This window comes from Mytilus galloprovincialis, chromosome 1 (assembly GCF_965363235.1).
Source record: "Mytilus galloprovincialis chromosome 1, xbMytGall1.hap1.1, whole genome shotgun sequence".
Classification (NCBI taxonomy): domain Eukaryota; kingdom Metazoa; phylum Mollusca; class Bivalvia; order Mytilida; family Mytilidae; genus Mytilus; species Mytilus galloprovincialis.
The window spans coordinates 63,860,176-63,882,269 of NC_134838.1; the positions used below are offsets into that span (position 1 = coordinate 63,860,176).

The window sequence follows — 22,094 nt, forward strand, 5'->3', positions numbered from 1 at the left end:
AAAATAATTTATAACATAATACCTTCCTTAAAGTTCACTCGATAAAAATTTGTGAAATTATTATGAAACTTATACTTATCTATTTACATAATGTATGTAAAAAAAAATATATTCTTTATATCTAATATATATAATATCTAATGGGGTTCATTATGCCCAACTTTTCCGTGTATTGTTTTTTATTGTTGTTTTGTCTTTTCAACGTTCTTCTTTTATACCATAACATTGTCATTTTATTGGAAGTTAAGGCTTTTAATTGTCCCCTTGGTGTCTTCCTTATTAACGTATAAATAAATACACTGCCAAATTGAATGCTATGATTGTGAGCGGTGTGTCGAAGAATTAGACCGTGATCACACTAAACCCTATGTACAGTAAACATGTTTACATTTGGTTTAATGTAATGTACACTAGTTTCACATTAAATCTGTTCACATCTATACACCTTGTTTAGCTACCTGTACATAATATTTGTTCCCACTAGTAAACTATATGTCATTTAGATGTTCATTACATAAAACCGAATTCAAATTTTCGAACAACTTTTCTAGCAGTTAGGGAACGACCATTTGACTTTAAAAAGGGGTGGATGGATTTTCCCACAATTTGATTAAAAAAAATCAGATCATTCAGATGATAAAAATAAACAAATATTCTGAATCCAAAGTTTCCCCAATTTAGTGTTAAATATTGAATTGGTACCATCGAAAAAAGAAAACTCATTATAAACTTTCGCGCGAGAAAAAAATTCAGACTCAGAACACCCCCCCCCCCTTTTCCCCTTTATTTTAAAAGTTAAGTGGTTGCTCCTTTAAAAAAGTCATATTGGATGATTTGCAAAAATTTAAAGATGTCTCGATTATGCGTTAAAAACGCAGACTCGCCATCAGCGTGCTTACAGACGAAGAAAAACAATTGCGATGTTAAAGATCACTACATTTCTATCTTTTCTATTTGTTTCAAATGGTATTTTTTCTCCAAGGAGTATTTGGCAAAGAGAGGGTGTAATGTTTTTTTTTCTATTTCTAATTGTATTTTAACGGATCTGAGATATTACACAAACAAACAATTAACCTCACCCTTTTTCAGTAATGCAGTTATGAGTGAATCGTTGTTTGAGTATAAAGACCAGTTGCAAATATTTCTGTCAATCGATTCGGGAAGACATTTTCTAATTAATTATGTGTTCGGCAATGATGATGGACGAGTATTGATTATGAATTATAAGGCTACGTAATGTGTTTTTATAACAAATAAATATATCCAGTTTAGACAAATATTTCTGTAAAAAAACTTTATAAATAAGTGTTATATAAGTATCAATTTAATATAAGAATTATTTCTTTTTTAAATATACACGGGAAAATTTAAGTTCTGAATGCCTAGTTTTGTGTACACTTAACCTACACAAGGCCTACTGTTACATCGACTATCGACTGCGTGTAGACAAAACACGATTTAAACTATATGTAAACATTGAGTTTTATCAATCAATGTCAATCACGGTGGGTATGGTTGTCCTGCGAGAGAACGTTCTGTGCTGGTGATTCGGTCCTGACGGGTGCTGGTGATCAATGAAAAAATGTAAACAAAAACGAAAATGATGATTTTTGACGTTTTCACTCATAAAAAATGGAAGAAAACAGTTGAGATTTTTCAATTTTGTTTCTTATGGGTTCATATGTAAACCATTAAAAAGTTGACCCTCTAAACTGTTTCAGTAAGCGTAACACAAAAATGCTCATTTTCAGAAAATCTAGAACTGAAAAAATAAAACAAAAATGCTCATAGAGTCCGCTTTCTATACCGCAATCCACACGACAAAACTATTTTGTGAAAAAACATTGCAATTTATTAAAATTTAGCATTTTCTCAATTTATTCATGTCCTGATACTGTGCTGGTGGGTCCTGATACGGTGCTGGTGATTTTGGATAAGAAGTTGGTCATATTTGAAACAAATGTTACAAAATCAATAAAATTGGGCAGATAATTGTTGTCAATAGGATCTATGACTCCTATTTTAGCTCTTGTGCATCCATTTGACTGTTTAATATGTGTTTTCAAATGATCGTAACTTGTATTACATAATTACATAAAAGGGCAACATCTTTCGTCCAATATCAGATAACAATATATAGTATCTAAAATAAGAATAGTTTTATTAAGATATTAAATGCCCCTTACATTGATGCTTCAACAATGATCAAAGCCCATGCCGCATAGACATGTTTGTTAGCGCTCCGCATACCCCTCCCCACTTCCACCCAACCAACCCTCCTCATTTCCTCCTTCATTGTTACAGTGGTGTACCAACACAACAACTTATCACATAAAATAATAACACAAAGACACACATTATTGAACAACGAATGCTCGCAGGTACTGAAAGCTAGTTCAAAGCCGCATTTTCAACTAATAGATAAACCATGTTCTCATATACAAAAATCCCAATCGTGTCGATTAAAAAAGTCTCAAAACTTAAGTTCACATTTTAATGTTTGATGAAGCAGAACTTTAAAAGTGTCCAGTGAATCTTGTGCTCACAACAGCTATTGTCATAATTATGTTTACATAAGACTTATAAAGGAATTAAGAAGGTACCAAGAAGTATTTTACAGTTCAATTTAATGATCATGAATGGAAGGAAATGGTACGGAAGTTTACATAGGACAAAAAAAAATTGATAGTATTTTTTGGCGAAAGACTTAAACGCTTCTTTGCATTATATAGTACAGCTCTTCTATAAAAGCATGCAAAGGAAAACTTTGATTGACTTGCTTGCTATGTTATCTTTGATGTTTTCAAACAATAGGTAGGCGGAGTTTCAATACATATTGGGATTTGATTGGACAAATACAAACTGACAGGAATTGAAGTTAATGTTTATTGTCCAAACAATTCTAGTATATAGTAAACAGACTACTTACCTGTAGTTTACAAACATCCAAACAATCATAGCAAGCAATTTGATCAATGGTTTGCTTTGCATATGTTTATAGAAGAGCTGTAAATTCTAAAAAGAAAATTCTTGTTGTCGTAGATGGTTAAATGCTCAACAAAATCTCAATAACTTTGTTGGAACAAATAAAGGTTTTAAATCAAATTTTCGTGGACTTTTTAGCTTCCACCCTGACGAGGCATGTTAGCTGTTCGTATGCTGTTGCACCTGACGCACGGAAACTTTCACATTTCCATCTTCTTTTCTGAAATATTTTACCCAGCTCATACTTGACAGGATTGTTATCCTAGTAAAAGGTGTAACCAATGAATTGAACACAAGTTAAAAATTCCACAATACTATATAATTCATTTTATCGCTATTTTGTGCATTTTTCCTTTCATCTTTTTTTATGATAATTTTCATATCATTCTACTCGCTTTAGATGGATAATTATCGCTAGAAACTAAGCATGCACGTGGCGTTGCTAACGAAATTGACATGAAATTGACGTCAAAGGTAAAATAGCGATAAATAGATTATCATTGTTCATCTCAACTCGATTGCCTTTCTCGCTTTCGCCGTCCCGGCTCAAGCGAGAAAATCAATCTCGTTGAGATGATCACCGATAATCTATAATTATGTGTCAATTTGTTCGAAAAAAAAATCGAAAAGAAGAGAGTTTTTTTAATGTCATGATTTTCTGTCGCTTTCTAGATCTATGCTTAGCATTTATTTCAGATGACATGGACTCCTCACCCTGGTGACCCTGCTGCCTTTCATAACTTTATCCGTATACATATATTAATAGATAAACAAAAGGCTGCAAATGGTATTTTTGTATTTAAAATGATTCGTTGTAACGAGAATATTTGTGGTGAATGGAAACTGTGAGGGTCAAAATCTTAAATTGCTTATAAATGTTGCTGGACCTAGTTTCGTTATCTGATCTGAATTTTCTGAAATGTGCAAGGTAGATAGACATTGGCCTTTTGATTTTTTTTCCTCAGTAAGTTTTGCCCTAATTGCTTGAACTTTTACAATATTAAAGCCGATTTCAATGAGTGTGTAGACAAAGGGAATATCTTTGGTTATCTTGCTTGCTGAACAGAAAAGTCATTGTTAGGTTATGTAAACTACCCTACTTTAAGAGTAGACTGGTCCGACAAATGACACATCTTTCTGTCTGTAGGACCAGGCTACTTCGAAAGGAGGGTAGTACAGCTTACCTAACAATGACTTCACGGTTTAGCTAACAAGCAAGCTAACCAAAGATATTACCTTTGCCTACATACTCAATGGAATCGGCTGTAACTAAAAACTCGAATACATTTTAACAGACAGTGGTCATGTTTGTTGATGAATATTGTTTTTCCTAGATTCACTCTTGAAAAATCATTTGGTAACATTTGGTCAAGTAATTTCAGAAAAGATCTTTTTGTAATTGCGGACGCCAAGACAATACATGAACCTCACACGACCCCTCGACACAGGTGAGCTTATATATGATCTTGCAAGATGATCGTTATCCCGAAAATCGTAAACATATTTTCCTATCTTAAAAGGGGGCAAGAAGGGTTCCATTAACAGGCCAATAAATAAGATTACAGTTAATTTGAAAAAAAATTAAAAAAATAGGGGTATTTTTTCTCTCATAATAACAGTAAACAGAGTCACAACAATGTCTATTTCAAGAAAGCAGACAACAGTTAATTAGTCAATAACAGTACAGCATCAATGATCTTGAATATATGCCACTTTTAACTAAAATATAAAGGCACAGAACCAGGACATAGGAGCACAGAACCAGGACCGTTTTTCTTATCACCAGCACAGCGTCAGGACAATTCCGTTTAACGAACTTGCACGACTTTTGCAATATGATATTGTTGTAATATACTTTGCATGGTACTTATGACGCATCAGAGAAAAATTAAGCAACAAAACAGTCGTTTTATTGCCGTTCTGATACAATGTAAACAAACCCACCAGCACAGAATCAGGACCCACCAGCACCTGACAGGACCAAATCACCAGCACAAAACGTTCTCTCGCAGGACAACCATACCCACCGTGGTCAATGGGAACGTAATTTTGTTTAGTTTAAGTGTGAGTTACACTTACACAACACCGAGTTTAGGTCAATGTGAACACGGCCTTAGATACATGAGTAAAATGAAACGGGAAGTGTTTTATTCATTTTCTTTCTGGTTTAAAGCCCGCCGTTAAACCCGTTCCAACCCGATAATTTAACAAAATAAGGACTGTGATAATCTATTCCATAAATACATTGTCAATCTCATTTTTATAAATTTCCTGTTTACAAAACTTTGAAATTTTCAAAAAACTAAGGATTTTCTTATCCCATGAGTAGATTACTTTGGCCGTATTTGACACAACTTTTTGGAATTTATATCCTCAATGCTCTTCAACTTTGTACTTGTTTGGCTTTTTAACTGTTTTGATATGATCGAGCGTCACTGATGAGTCTTAAAAATGTATGTAGACGAAACGCGCGTCTGGCGTATTAAATTATAATCCTGGTACCTTTGATAACTATTTTACTCTCTTAGCAGATGGCAGTATAGGAGCCGTTAGATTTCACGTTTGAATTGTTTTACATTGTCATATCGGGGTCTGTTATACCTGACTAAGCGGTATGGGCTTTGATCATTGTTGAAGGCCGTTCGGTTACCTATCGTTGTTAATGTATGTGTCATTTTGGTCTCTTGTGGACAGTTGTCTCATTGGCAACCATACCACATCTTCTTTTTGATATTGATTTGATACTTCTTATAAAAGATAATAATCACATCAATATGCATTGCCGTTAGAAGTAGAACCGTTCCCAATATTACCAAAACTCGAATACGGAATGTGTACAAAATACATGTATATGCATATATTTAAGACTCTATGAAGGGCCTCATTTGAATTCAAAATTCATGCATGTGTTTAGGCAAAGTAGGTTACTGCAGGAATATCAAAAATACATGAAGAGAAGTTTAATGTTACTTTAAATATTTCCGATAAAAAAAAAAAATTGAGGAAAAAGGAATTTATAGTACATTTAAAAATGTAACTTACCCTGCTATGAACAAAATTCAAATATCCTATTTAAAATTAATGAGCTGTTTGAAAGAAGAGCTTTTGTCGAAATGTACACACTACAATAACTGCATTTATTGGTTAGTATTTAAATTTTAAATTCACTTGTCAAAACAAGTATGAAAGGCCGACAATCTATTTTTAAATTGATTTATCTTTAAATATCGTCTAACCAGCTGCTCTGTAGCTATCAAGATGTTGTAATTATCTTCCAACTATATATACAGCTTTAAGAAGTTATAAATATCTCCCAAATACATTAAGTGAAAGTGATTAGAAATAAGAAAATAATATTTGAAAAATGCCGAATTTATAGAAATATGCACTCACAATTGTCTGAATTGACACTTGCAAAGGTAAGACAAGACGGATTAAGGGGAAGGGGCCGCCCCTTTTGTGGGAGAAATTTTGATTATTTAAGGAATCACTTAAGCATGACTACAGCGGACCCCGTCTAAGGCAATTATTGGACCACCACTTATGCAAATTCTTGATCCGCTGCTGACTGATACACCAAGAATATGACATGTGAAGGACTCAAATGCAAGAATTTATTAGAAAATACCTATATGGTCTGATATGATTATAACCAAACGAGTATATGGTCGGACTATATGACTGAGTATAGTTACCATACGGTCATGACTGTATGCGTATGGTCCAAATATTGCACATGCATATGGTCCGGAAATGACTTTCACTTATCCATTACGACTATTGAACGGATCTCTAAAGTTAACTTTCAAAAAGATTCAATTTGCTTTTCATAAGAAAATTCAAACCTCTTTAATTTTATTAACCGGGGTATGGGCTCATACAAATGTACCGCCAAATGAGATAACCTTTCAAACAACAGGAATAACCCTCGGATTAACCAGTTAATTCTTCTCCAGTATGTTATTTACAATTATTTTAAATGTTAAGCTTGCACGGAAACGGAAATGAAAGTTATTATTCTAATTAAGTTGAAAGTCCAAGTGAACTTTTGAATTCTAAAGTATTATGTATTTAGGATGGCAAATAAAATCGAGCAAGGAAATGGGGAATGTGTCAAAGCGACAACAGCCCGATCATAGAGCAGACAACAGCCGAAGGCCACCGATAGGTCTTCAATGTAGCGAGAAACTCCCGCACCCGTAGACGTCCTTCAGCTAGCCCCTTAAAAATATGTATATTAGTACAGTGATAATTGACGTCATACATGACTAGAGCAATTATCAAACTCCGAATTATACACAAGAAACTAAAATTAAAATTCATACAAGACTAATAAAGGCCAGAGGCTCCTGACTTGGAACAGGCGCGAAATTGCGGCGGGTTAAACATGTTATTGAGATCTCAACCCTCCCCCTATACCTCTAGCCAATGTAAAAAAGTAAGCGCAAAACAATACGCACATTAAAATTCAGTTCAAGAGAAGTCCGAGTCCGATGTCAGAAGATGTAACAAAAGGAAACAAATAAAATGACAATAATACATAAATAGTTACAGACTACTAGCAGTTAACTGACATGCCAGCTCCAGACCTCAATTAAACTGATTGAAAGATTATGTCTTCATCATGTGAATATCAGGCACACTCCTTCCCGTTAGGGGTTAAGTATCATACTTTCATAAAATATATGAGAAGAACATAACCCGTGTCATGCCAACAACTGTTTTTTTTTTAAATAAATGTGTTTCCTTCCGATGCAAAGACCCTATAAGCGAATCAATTTTGAAGCCAAAATATGCAATCTTTAATGACCTGACAACAGTATCGTAACTGCATTTATATCCCTTCTTAATACGTCTGTTTAAAGGTTTTGTAAGCTTTTGAGGTGAATACTGACATTTCTGTGCTTTGTAAAGAATATTACCATAAAAGATTATGTGTGAAATACCTGAACCTATAAGATGTCTGCATGTTGAGTTATATTTACGAATTATTTCCTTATATACCGATGATAAAATTTAGTAAATGTTTTGACTAGTTTGTGATATCGAAAACCCTGGTGTAATAATTTTTCAGTAATACTTAAATTTCTCTCGCTAATACGCTGTTATATACACGAGCGAATCGTACAAGTTGAGATATATAAACACCATAAGATGGTGACAAGGGAACGTCTCCATCTAAAAATGGATAATTAACGATAGGAAATGAAAAATCATCTCTTTTATCATAATGTTTTGTTTTAAGCTTCCCGTTAATGACATAGATATCAAGATCGAGGAAAGGGCAGTGGTCATTGTTAGTATTAGCTTTATTTAAAGTAAGTTTAATAGGATAAATTTGTTTAGACTTTAGTATACATACTGAAGTCGTTATTATTGAGAGCCAATATATCATCCAAATATCTAAAAGTATTGTTAAATTTTTTGTATCAAATGTTGTTTCGATGGATCTTTGCTAATTTTAGTCATAAATTGTAATTCAAAACAATACAAAAACAGGTCCGCAATAAGAGGTGCACAGTAAGTCCCCATTGGAATTCCAATAACTTGACGATATACGGAATCTCCAAAGCAAACAAAGATGTTATCAAGTAAAACTTCAAGCGCATATTATATAGTATCAAAGCATGTCCAAATGACATAGTTCTTTTGTTTATTGCTACTAGAAAATGACCTAAAAGAGTTTGAACATATGTACTCGCATTCTGATTTTTTAAATGCCCAGTTAATTAGGGATGTGATATTTTTCTCAATAAGAATATGAGGCAACGTGGTATATAGGATAGAAAAATCAAAACTTTGAACAGATTCAAAATCACCAATATATGCATGCAATTTATCAAGTACTTCCAACGAGTTTTTGACACTCCAAAAGTAATTAGTTCCACTATTTTCAAAGGCCTTATTTGAACAATTTATTATCAGGTATTTTATTGTACCAAGTGTAATAGTAAGTAGAATAGACAATTTAGAAGTGGAACAATGGCTTGAAGATGAAATAAATCTATAGTTGTAAGGTTTTTTGTGAAGCTACATATAACTTATATAAAAACCTAGTTTTTATACACCATTGGTGCTTTGATGAGAGTGAATATACTGTATCTATGAATCTGATCATGAATTTAGTTCCTGTATAATAGAGAGTTTCTATATTACGCTGTACCCGATTCCGGTACCGTATGAAGAGCGACAACTACCATACATTTTTGCAGAAGTAATACACTATCATTAACGTGTTAAGTCCCAGATAATTAGATTTTTCTCTATTTTGAATAATATTTACCTTCATATAAAAAAATATTCCGTGCAATTAGTTTTCGTTCATGAAAATATTTTTATCTTTTCTCTCTCCAAAATTGAAGTACAGTAATTTGTTTCTGAAAAGCAAAATAATATTGTTGGATTATACATATATATAATGATTTAGAAAGTTATAATCATGGGAATTTCTGATTTTCTAAAAGAACAATTTTCTAAAATTGGCTTTTTTTGTGAAATAAAGGAAGGACACATTGTTTTCCGGCAAATTGTTTATCGACGTTTCAAATACAAAGTATGCAATATGAATACACATACCAATGGTGTATGTTAATAATGGCACAGTAACGAAGGAGAGCCATTTTATCAACCGATAGTCATGGACCATATTATGCTTAACCAAATATATACATGTATGGCATATACAGAATACCTTCATTAGAAATGCCATCGAATTTGAAGGAAAAAAATGAGATGCTCTAAAAGGGTTAGCAGCTCCTGCTCTACCAGTGACACTGTCGCGTTACTAATACTTTGATAAAAACAGACAATCGTCATATTCGCAAGCTAAGGGATATGATCCCGTTCTTTAAAGTAGCGGAGCCGGATAGTAAGTAACCCTTGGCTAGCATAGAAGGACAAATTTAAAGCCGTCAGCTTTATCAATTTAATTAAAACTAGTTTTTCCATAATATATATAGCATGTGTTCATACGTAACATTTTTGATAAGATCGTTCTACAGATATATTTAAAAATTCAGATTCCGGTACTTGTATATGAACAGTATGATTTTAAACCTGTGATGGACACGACTAATACATATTCTAAATTGGCCATATCACTTTGCTAAGAATCTTGCCATGTTTCATGTGTCGATGTGTGCATGAATCTCATAGAAAAAATCGACGAGAATAAATACGTAAAAAAAACTGAACTAAAGAATATATTAGTAAACAAATTTAGGAGCAAATACCAGACATTCAAGACTTCGTATGAAGAAAAACGGACATGTGTTAAATGAAACAAAAATCTAAATTCTTTGTTATAGAATTTAAGTTCCTCAATTTTTAATGTTTTTTATATACATTACAATAGTTGCTTTCACAGGCACCGTTTTATATTATAGTATACAGGGAAAAAAATTGTGTGACACGTGCCTGTGGTTGCTTTAAGATAAGCAGCATATGATAAGTACAAAAAATGTATATTTAAAGGAAATGTATCACCTTGAAGTTCAATACAGCCAGTATCTTCCTACGGTAATCAAAATAGACTAAAAGTACCATTTGCTGCTAAACGTTTAATATTAATATGAGCATTCTATTTTTATAATTGTATTTACATATACACGAATAGAACTCTTCATTTAAATCCCATTGGTGTACAAATGTATATTTTTAGTTTTTTAAAACCCTTTGGACTACTTTAAAGTTTCTGTTTTGAAGATCCAAATTAAATCTGTATTTTGTTATAAATAGGCATAGGTTTTTTCCCTTCTCTAATCAGGGTTAGGGACAGAAGAGCTATTCAATGAAATCGCTACTTAAAAGAATAAATATGTATAGTCCAAACAGTAAAAATAGACAAAATTTACAAAATTTGAACAAATGGAAATTTGTGATAAATTACACCAACAATGTTTGGTTCCAAAATTGTACAAAAGTCATTTTGGAAACTTGTTCAAATATATTTGCCGGACTTTACACTTTTGGAGTACTTTTCAAAGAGTTCTAGGCGAACTAAGGCCGTGTTCACATTGACCTAAACTCGGTGCTGTGTAAGTGTAACTCACACGTAAACTAAACAAAATTACGTTCCCATTGATAAAACTCAATGTTTACATGTGGTGTAAATCATGTTTTGTCTACATGCAGTCGATACACGATGTAGGCCTTGTGTAGATTAAGTGTACACAAAACTAGGCATTTAAAACATAAGTTTCACCGTGTATATTTAAGGAAGAAACGATTTTTGAATAACATTGATATTTATAACAATTATTAATAAAGTTCTTTACAGAAATATTTGTCTAAACTTGATAATTTTATATTTATTTGTTTTTTTAGAAAACAACTTAACGTAGCGTCATTAACCCCTTATCAAGAATCAAAGCAGCATCATTGCCGAACACATAATTCATTTAAAATTTCAAATTAAGGTCTTTCCGAATCGACTTTACTTACACAGAAATATTTGCCACTGGTCTCTACCTAAACGAGGTAAATGTTTTGTTTGTCTAGTATCTCTGTTCCGTTAAATTACACTTAAAAATAAAAAAAAAACATTACCCCCTCCCTTTGCCAAATACTCCTTGGAGGAGAAATACCATTTGAAACAAACAGAAATAATCTCTAATATATCAATTCTACTTCTTCGTCTGTAAGCACGCTGCTGCAGCCTACGTTTTCTAATGCTTAATCGAGACATCTTTAGTATCTTTAAACTACTGCAAATCATCAATATGGCTTTCATAAAGAAGCAACCACTAAACTTCAAAAGGGGTGGGGTGGGGGGGGGGGGGGGGTATTTTGTTTATTTATCTGAGTCAGAATTTTTTTCACGGAAACCTTTTATTTCCTTTTTTTTCGATGCTGGTCATTTTTTTCAACATTTAATACTATAATGTATGGGGAAACTCTTGATTCAGAATATTTTTTTATCATCGGTAGGACCAGAATTTTTTTGTATCCAATTGGGGTTGGGAATATTACCATCCCCATCCCCCTTCCCGGATTAGAAGTCAACTGGTCGTTCCCTTACTGCTAGAAAAGTTGTCCGAAAACTTTGCATTCGGTTCTCCGTAATGAACATTTAAATGATATATAGAGTTTACAAGTGTGAACAAATCTTATGTACAGGTAATAAAACAAGGTGTATAGATGTGAACAAATTTAATGTGAAACCAATGTCCAGTACATTAAACTAATTGTAAACAAGTTTACTGTACATGGAGTTTGGTGTGAACACGGCCTAATACTATTTAGGTGTGACACCACTAATTCGACCAGGCAAAAAAACACATGTATATACATGTATACCAGAAAGTAGTACAATGTCATATTTAACACAAAATGAGTTTACTTCATCAAAATGAAACTCAAACACAATGATTAGCAACAAAACACACAGACAAAGTTTCAATTTGGGTAGTGAGTAACTTATCGTTCTAGAACTATGCCCCTTTACATCTTGGTAAATTGCAATTGCTTTCGTTACCACATTCTAAACTTAAGTTTGCCTCATGCAAATGTTTATAAAACTCATGCATAATGATAAAAATCAAAACTCGCAGACGAGTTCAGATTTTGGGTGAACCGTTCTAGACGTTTGCTCCTTCAGATCTTGCAAATATTTTCGTTTCCGCATTGTAAATTCACAAACACAGAGCTTATATTTTGACTCTTCAAACTGTTTTCAAGTATTTTAAGGAAGGTTGAATATTTTTATTTCTGATTGATCAAAATATAACTTACAGTTTTATTTTTTGTATTTAATTAAAATGGATATCTCGTACAGATATTATATGTCTGCCATGGACAGTTTAAGTACTACTTAGTATTAATCCTAAATGACTTCTGGATTTAATACATTTATACATGTAATGCCCCTCCATGTAATGCGCTCCTTTTCAAAATTTCTAAAACTGTTGTCTTTAATTAGTCTGACTACTCACTTTGTCTTTTTGACCATTTAGATCATTTTCAGCAGGCAAAGCAACGAAAAACAAATGACACTAGTACTAATCCATGATTTCTATTGGTCTTGATTTTGGTGTTCAAAAGTGAAAACGCGGAAAATAAACAGCTCGCCACTTGAACTTTTAATAAGGAAGCTATAAGGAAGCAAAGGGAAAGTATATCTTATTTGTTGTGAGTAACCAAAAGTTTATCAACTTCCTTAAATGAAAAGAAAACAAATATCATGTATTTATTTTGTACACAATCTTGAATAATTTCTTCTTATTGTTATTTTAGTGACATTTTGTGTAGTATATCAGCTTGAAACGGCAATGCAAATAATGATTTTAAAATAGGAATAACATAACCTGACAAAAATATTCACGAAAAGGATAGATGGCAATAATTAAATAAATAAGACAAATACTGAATACAAATGAGAAATGTTCTCTGTAAGAAACTGAAGGTGCCAAAGAAACATTATCCATATAAATAAAAAGAAAAGAAATAATAAGGAAGAAGGAATTCTCAATAATTTTGGGTCGGAGATTACCATAAAATGTTATAATATCTTTATCTCTAAAAGGATGGATGGATGGATGGATGACTGGCTGCTTAACGTCCAGTGGCAAATCAATATGCGTAATCAGGACGAAAACATGTTTAATGTAATAGGAATATTATTTTACCTTGCTTTGTACTAGACTGACATGCTTAGCCGGATTTTGAACGTGCTAGATCACAAAGTAAAATTCACAAAAAGATATGTTACCTACCCGACACAATATTCTGACTTCGACAAGTCTTTGTCTTCACTCCTTAATGTCGGATGCTTGGGGGAGAAGCAGCAAAACTCTATTTTAAAGCCTTCAAAGGTTTGACTCGGCCGGGGTTCGAAATCACGACCTCCAGCACTTGGGTCGAACACGCTACCATGAGGCTACCGAGGCCGTTACATCTCTTAAAGGAACACATATATCATCACGCATTAAAACTAAAGTTCTTGGTTTGAACCGGCCCGGAGTCGAACCTACGACCCCCGGCACTCGTGGCAAACACGCTACCATGAGACCACTGAGGCTGTTACATCTCTAAAAGGAACACAGATATCATCACGCATCAAAACTAAAGTTCTTGGTTTGAACCGGCCCGGGGTCGAACTACCACCTCCGGCACTCGTGGCAAATACGCTACCATGAGACCACTGAGGCTGTTACATCTCTAAAAGGAACACAGATATCATCACGCATTAAAATGACACTTACATGTACATCATAATATGTTGTATGTATACATATAAACCAGACTTGTTGCGGCTCAATGAAATCGGAGACTTCCTTTAGTAGTATAGAGGACATGGACGCATAAATTTATTCTGGTTATAATTCTATTAGTCTTTAATCTTACTTAAACATACCACGTGCTTAGCTGAGAAACAGCAAACAGTCGGTTTGCCTAAAGCCATAACACCTATGTAGCCCGGGCGCTATGCAGGCGAGCTCAATGTTACACGAATCTTCCGATATCAAGATCTTTAAAGGGATATGAGATCCATTTTCGTTTCGAAAATTATCCATACTGTTTTCCGAATGGTACATGTATTAACGCCAGGGACAATACACAGATAATTAGATGTCTTACCTTCTAGATCTGTTATATCATAAGCGTTCTAGAATCATAAGATATACTCTCAATATAACTGCCTGAACAAGTCTAAGATATTGTAGAATAAATGGGTGTTGCTTAAACTTATTTTACTAGACTAAGTGACTAATTCAAATTTAAAAAGTTTATGAATTATTATTCTATATATTGCTTGGGCGTTCCTTCACAAGTGGTTATAATACTTCCTACGTCTTTTTTTAAGTTAACTTGTTTGACGCCACAATAATATAACTATAATATAGTAATTGTTTAGAAATTCAAATTGAGAATGGAAATGGGGAATATGTAAAAACATGGAAGTATTATAGGCAATATAGTACTTCCATGGTCAAAATGACAACAACCGGACCAAAGAGAAGACAACAGCCTATAGCCACCAATGGATCTTCAACGCAGTGAGAAAATCCCACACCCGAAGGTGGTCCTCAGCTGGCCCCTTAATAAAATTAATTACATTTTCTAAAATTTATAGAACATTACTTGATTTCAGTATAGTGTTTAAGGTACAATCATATTCATGGAATAATGATAAGTGATTGACCACTTTTGCGATTTAAGATCTCAGAACACTCGTATCGATATTTTGTTTTGTTGTTCATTGATCCATATTATGTTCGACTGTTTGTACGACCCTCCGATACAGTTATTTGATAAGGGTCAACTAAATCATAATGGCGTCTATAAAACTTTACAAAAAATGACTTCAACTTTACCATCGGAACCCTTTATGCAAAAGCTTCCTTGTAAACAACTATATTCGTTCATGGAAATCATGATATATATATATTCAATTTTGTATCAACTGGGAGATAAATTATACAAAAATTAAAAGATGTAGTATGGTTGATTGCTTATGAGACAACTTTCAACAAGAGACCAAAATGACACAGAAATGAACATTTATATATACTTATATAGGTCACCGTTCCACTGGTGGTGAGCGGATGGTCGTAACTTAAAGTTACGAACATCTGAATATGGGAGACAACTCTGGGGATAAGTTTTTTTTTTCCGATTTTCGTGCAGTAAAAGGTTCATTTGAGTCAAACCGCTTGTCTCAAATACACTTATTGTTAGTGCGTTGTTATTGAAACCAAATTTGACACATAACATCATTCCAATTTTCGTAGATTAGTCATTCACAAATTCGAGCTTGATGGTCGTAACTTAAATTGTGATGGTCGTAATGTCAAATATAGTATTTTTGATGATGGTCCTAACCGAAACAAGATGGTCGTAACTTTGAAAGATGATCGTAACTCAAGTATTTAGACGAACTTTTATCAAATTATTTTAAAAAGCACTGTGCACATAACCATGTTAATAAACTCGGTTGTTATATAAGGATTACTAAAACCAATATTATTTAATTTGTTACTCTGATTATGGTATGCAGAACATACTTTTTTTTTATGTATTCCGAACGGCCATCATTTAGGAGTAACAATGACAACTAATCAACTCGCATTAAGCCAAATATTATGTTAGGGTTGAGTATTAATATATTTTTACTGTACGTTAAGACATCAAACTGTTGAATACACGTGTATTCCCTCATATTTGCTTTTTTTTTTATTTAAGAATTTTGATTACCTGCAATCATGTCGGCAGATGTAATTATTGAACGTACAATTTTGAACAATCGTCTTTAATTTTTAATCAGCTATTGCAGTTTTTATAAATCATTGGCTTTTAAATATTCGGCTTTTGATCGTTTATGATTAATGAAAATTCACAAATGCGCTTCGGAGTCCTGGTGTTTTTAATGAGTTGTTTTTGAGTGCATTTGTTTCTAACCCGAAATTTTGTCATCGATGACTATCGTTTAGTAAACGTTAAGCTGCTAGAAACAAATACATCGTTTAAACAGAAATAGATTACACTCACGCACTGTAAACAAACAGGTAAAAGTGCGGGAAATAAATAACCAGGACTTTGCGAAAACAACACGTGCTCATAATTATTTAAACGACAGATGCAGAAATAAATTTATCGTTTACACGTCTCAACGATAAACGATCAACGACTACGCGACTATTTTGCCCGTACATCGTTTATGTGAACGATGTCAACGTTGACCAAAAAATGTAAGAAACAAATGGATTAAACGACTACGCGCGTAATCGTTTACCTCGTTTAGGTTAGAAACAAATGCGCTCTTTATTTTTTATCGATTGCATGACGATCTTGCGGTATATCATTGATATTTGTTTTAACAGGTCGAGAACTCTAGATTTCCTGACGTCAGAATATATTTGCATAGTAATTTCCCAAACACAAGGCCAATATGGCCTTGAAAAAAATGACCGATCAAAATGAACTACAATGCATTGTGGGCTACTACGAGTTTACTATCACTTGAAAACACGTTGAATTAGTGGGAAAACTGTCAACTAATATAGTGTCTGGAATCTCATAATAAATCTTTTTGCTCTGCGAATATGTTTATTGTAAAATGTATAACATAATCTTCAATTTGGATGCTCAGATTAAAAAAGTATTGTTTACTGGCTTCACGATTCGACTTTCTTTTTCGCCTTGTAAAAGTAGTTGAACAGGTTTGTTTCATTGTTATGCATTGTACCTGTGCAATAATTTTACGGCGTGAAGCAGGGAACTTTGAGATAAAGTGACCACTATCCAGTATGAAAATTTGTTGAGCTCTTTTAAACTTGTATACCGTCATTTTAAAACATTTCTGCCTCGAAAAACACGAAGAACTGGCACTGAAACACTTCTATCTGTATTGGATGTGATTTTTTTTTATCAGGAGCAGAACTCTAATTAAGAATATCATGATATTCAGTATGTTAGGAATGAGTGTTATAAAAGCGGGGACGGTAAATAACTTCACATATTTTGTATAGTTTCATCCATCGGTCTGCAACAGAGGTATCTTTATCGTTGGGCTGCTGTCCTATTGACGTATGTGCAATTACTCCAAATATTTAAATCCTCTGGATTATAGTGGGTGTCATATTACCTATTAAGGTTTTCTAAAACGTGCTTTGTATATATAGAAATAAGAAGTTGAGGTATATAAGTGGCTAATGGGACATCCTAATTTCCATCCAAGACACAATTTAGTAATTTAAAGTAAGCAATCATAGGTACAATCCTTAAAAGTAACCTTTAAACGGACCAAAAATTACTAGTGTAAAAGAATTAAAAAAAAAAAACAAAACACAACGGCCTTATATATATATATATATATACAAAAGAAGAAGAAAAATTATCCAATAAATAAAAGAAATATAATAGGTTTAGACTCAACGGTGCACTTTTCACAAAACATATCAAAGTTAACGTCCTTGTCGCCCATAAACATGGATAACATCATTACTGGTTTGATGAAGGTTGGCAAATGGCCGAGTCCGTTAGAAATATATATAAAAAAAAAAATTATCTCCATTAAAACAAAAAACGAACTTTGCAAAGACAAAAAAAATAAATGAAACTACAGATGCTTGCTTTATTACCTTCAGAACAAAGGGAACAGTTTGAAAATCCCAAATACTGAAATATGTCAAAAATCAATACTTAAGATTTTGTAAACACTGTCAGACAAGAATTTAAAAAGGTCTTGTGCATTTTTGATGAAATATGACGGATGTTATAGGCTTTGTGCATGTTCTGTACCTTCAGTCTGTATACCTGTCATATTCTCAATATGAAAATATTACTTAGTATTCTACAAACATCAGTAAATGTTTGATAATGGAAACCCGAACTTTCTGAAAGATGTTTGTATACAGAAATAAGGAGATGGGTATGGTTGCCAATGAGACAACTATCCACTTAAGTTCACTCAAATGAAGTGGATGTTAGTGATGACAGGCAACCGCAATGCCTTCAATTTTAATGGTGATTAGACGTTGTTGTTTCTTTAAGACAATTCTCGATTTAAATTACTTTTTGATCATAAAAGAAGGTACAATATCATAAAATCAATTGTGTGACCCCACCAATCCCACATTTGTTATTCTATCTATGCGAAATTTGCTGCCCTAATGAATATTACCACCGGTTGTTATCTACAGCTAGATTTTCACTAGTAAGGGAGCTACCATTTGATTTTTATGGGGGGCTAGGATGAAATACATAGACCATATCAAAATCGAATTTTTGGAGCACTCACACTACATCTAAAAATGCAACGGCTTCTGGCAAATGTCTTGCAAGATGTCCAATGTCGGATTTCGCCGTTTTTTACAAATAAATTGTCATTTGCGACGTTATTTATTAAAAATTCAGATTAGTTGCATGCTAAATAGTCCTTTTCCGTAATTGTGCTTTAACTTTACAAAACAGCAACATACTTTTTGATAACTTGCGTAGTCAAAACGACTTCGTTTTCAAAGAAATGAAATGTCTTGCAAGTTTGTCCACTGGACGATTTTCGTACGTTTTCAACGTTGTCGATTCGGGGTACGCTATTTATGGTGGATCATCTGTATGTAGTTCCTCAGATAGAATTTTCTTGATAGTCAAATACTATCAACAAGACCACAAAGCATCATAAAAAAAAATCCGATGACTGGGTTTGTTCGTTTAGATGAGGTTCTTAAGTTGTGAAAAAGTTTTGTATCACAAGAGGATAACAAATCATCTTCATCAAATTTTCAAATTTGGGAATCGTAAATTGACTGCGATATTTTTTTTATTTCTCTGCAATAAGATTCATGTGTATAGAATTGAAAGTGAAAATAAAATTGGGCCTAAAGCGTGGCTATATACCTCTCCACATCATACAAAGCTTGTAAACATATGAGATGAATTATAATTAACCTTTTTTTCTGACAATCATTTCATTTCATAATCTAAATTAATATTGTACCGCTATTAAAGAAAGTATAGTGAATGTTATAAGCAAGACCCGTTTAACTTGTTATTTTCGACAAACTTTTTATATTAAAGCAAAATATATACCCCCTCCTTTTCGGATCTAAATGGGAAAACATTGCACTTTAATACGTTTTATGTCAATTGATCTCTGGTAGAGAGTTGTCTCATTGGCACTCATCATACCGTATATATCTTCTCATTTCATAAAGATATGCATCACCCAAATACGATATATTTTGTTATTATACTTCATGTAAAAATGCCAGATTTTGATTGGCTTAAACGAGTGTGTCATTTTACTCTATCACATAGCTGAGCGGGTGACAATTTTTTTGAATGTTACCCTCTCGTGCAGAGCCTCAACTGGTTTCTTCAATTGGTTACCAGATTGTATAACTGTCACATGTACGCTTGAAAGTAACGAAGATAAGCAAAGACATGTAAGATCCTAAATGACACCGATTTTAATCAAAAACAACAGGCGACATGTTTGCTGAAGTTTCAGAGGATGATATAACCGATTTACTTGAATTAAAAGACTCAAAGTCAACAAAAAGATGCATTACACATAGTCTTAAGAGTTTCCGTGGTTTCCTAGGAGAAGACAATGAATTTGAAACGTTTGATAAACCAAAATTGAATGAAAAACTGAGACTGTTTTTTGCTTCGTAACTTCGTTACGAAAAACTGACGGGAATCACTTAAAAAAGTCTACCCTCACTAATTATAGGTATGGCTTAACAAAATATTTGAAAGAACATTGTTCCATAGACATTACAAAGGATGCTCAATTCGCAGGTTCAAAGGATGTCTTCAAGGCTGTCGTTGTAAACTTAAAGAAAAAAGGGTATGCCTCTACTGAACACAAACCCCCTATTTCTAAAGAGGACTTACAAAAGCTTTATAACACTAATAGTATTGCAATCAATACGACAACACCTTATGGATTACAAAAGAAGGTATGGTTTGACATAATGTTCTATTTGTGCAGGAGAGGCCAAGAAAACTTGAGATCCATGACAAAAAACACATTTGCTATTAAAACAGATTCAAGTGGAAGAGAGTATGTGCATCAACAAATAGATGAATACGATAAAAATCATCGTGATGAAGCTTCCCCTGATGATACCGTCGGTGAAGCAAGGATGTACGCAAGAGAAGGTGATCCTCTGTGTCCAGTATTATCATTTAAATTGTATCTGGAAAAACTTCACCCAGCTCTCAATGATTTTTGGCAGCGCACAAAGGATTCCTTTGATATAACTGACACAACATGGTATTGTAAAGCTCCCATGGGGAAAAACAGTTTATCAGTAATGATGCCAGAAATTTCTGAAAAGGCTAAACTTTCTAGAAGGTACACGAACCACTCTATACGCGCAACTTCCATTACTGCAATGGATGAATCCGGCATAGAAGCTAGGCACATAATGCGAGCCAGTGGACATCGAAGTGAAGCCTCTATCCGTAGCTATTCTAAGAGACTAAGCGAAAACAAGCAACGTGAGATGTCTGACAGTTTAAATAGTATTCTTCAAACTAATCAAAGTGACAATATTAATCATGAACTTCAGTCTGAAAATGCTAAAGGTGATCACAATATAACTGTAACTACACCTGAAGCACAGCCATTACTTGGGCTCAGTGCAGCTGAAATTGAAGCGTTATTTTCATATGAAACCACATTGGAAGAGATCCCTGTCACGCCTATGGATATTACGGTTGCGCCGCAAAATGTTTGTGTATCTGATAACCAAAACAAAGAAAACTCACCACATCCAGCTGTTTCTTCAAATGTTCAACTGTCGATGAACAATGTGCAGCCATGGTGGAACACACACACAATGAATTTATGTCCTAATATTACTAACAGTGTGGTCAATTTCAACATTTACAAATGATTTTCCAAATTTAATTGTTTCACCAACAAAACAGTCATTTTCAGTAACTGTTAAATTTGATCCGACAGACAGTTAAATTTATTTATTGTTGAATTGTTTCATATATAGTTATATACAAAATGTTTATAACATTTGTTTTTTTCTCTTGTTAAAGAATTGATGAAAATATTTCTGTTTTCTTGTTTTATTTTCTCCATTATGTGACATAAAAAAAAATGGGGTAGATGCGCACATGAGACAATATCTTTATTTCTATTATCTTATACACAAATGCCAATACAACATGATTTAAAGTTGCAATATTTTTTCAGATAAAAATAACAGAACATTCAGTATAATAAATTAAATAACACATAGCTGAGAGGGTGATAGACAGATTGTAACCCCTTGAAAAACATTGTCAACCTCGGCTTCGCCTCAGTTGACAATGTTTTCTCGGGGTTACAACCTGCTCTATCACCCTCTCAGCTATGTGTTATTTATATATTGTTTGTTGCTTACGTTACCTTCATTGGGAAATATTCAATGCATATTCAGTACAACAAACATTATAAGAAGTATCCATATTGATGTGCAAAACAAAAATTGCAAGCGAAATACAAAACTTATCCCAAATAATCGGTAATCGCCGTAAAACGTAAAAATTTGACGTTACCATTTGAGACGCAATATCGTGCTTAACGTCTGTGTATTCATACGCAAACTTCTGTGTACGTGTTTATTTGTATTAATATATACCTTTGAGCCTAATTTTTGATAGAA

At 33.3% G+C, this 22,094-nt stretch overlaps 1 pseudogene; it reads left to right on the plus strand.

The window, feature by feature from the left end:
* Positions 1-19,861: 19,861 nt before the first annotated feature.
* On the plus strand, positions 19,862-21,500 carry LOC143081275 (uncharacterized; annotated as a pseudogene).
* The last annotated feature ends 594 nt before the right edge of the window (positions 21,501-22,094 follow it).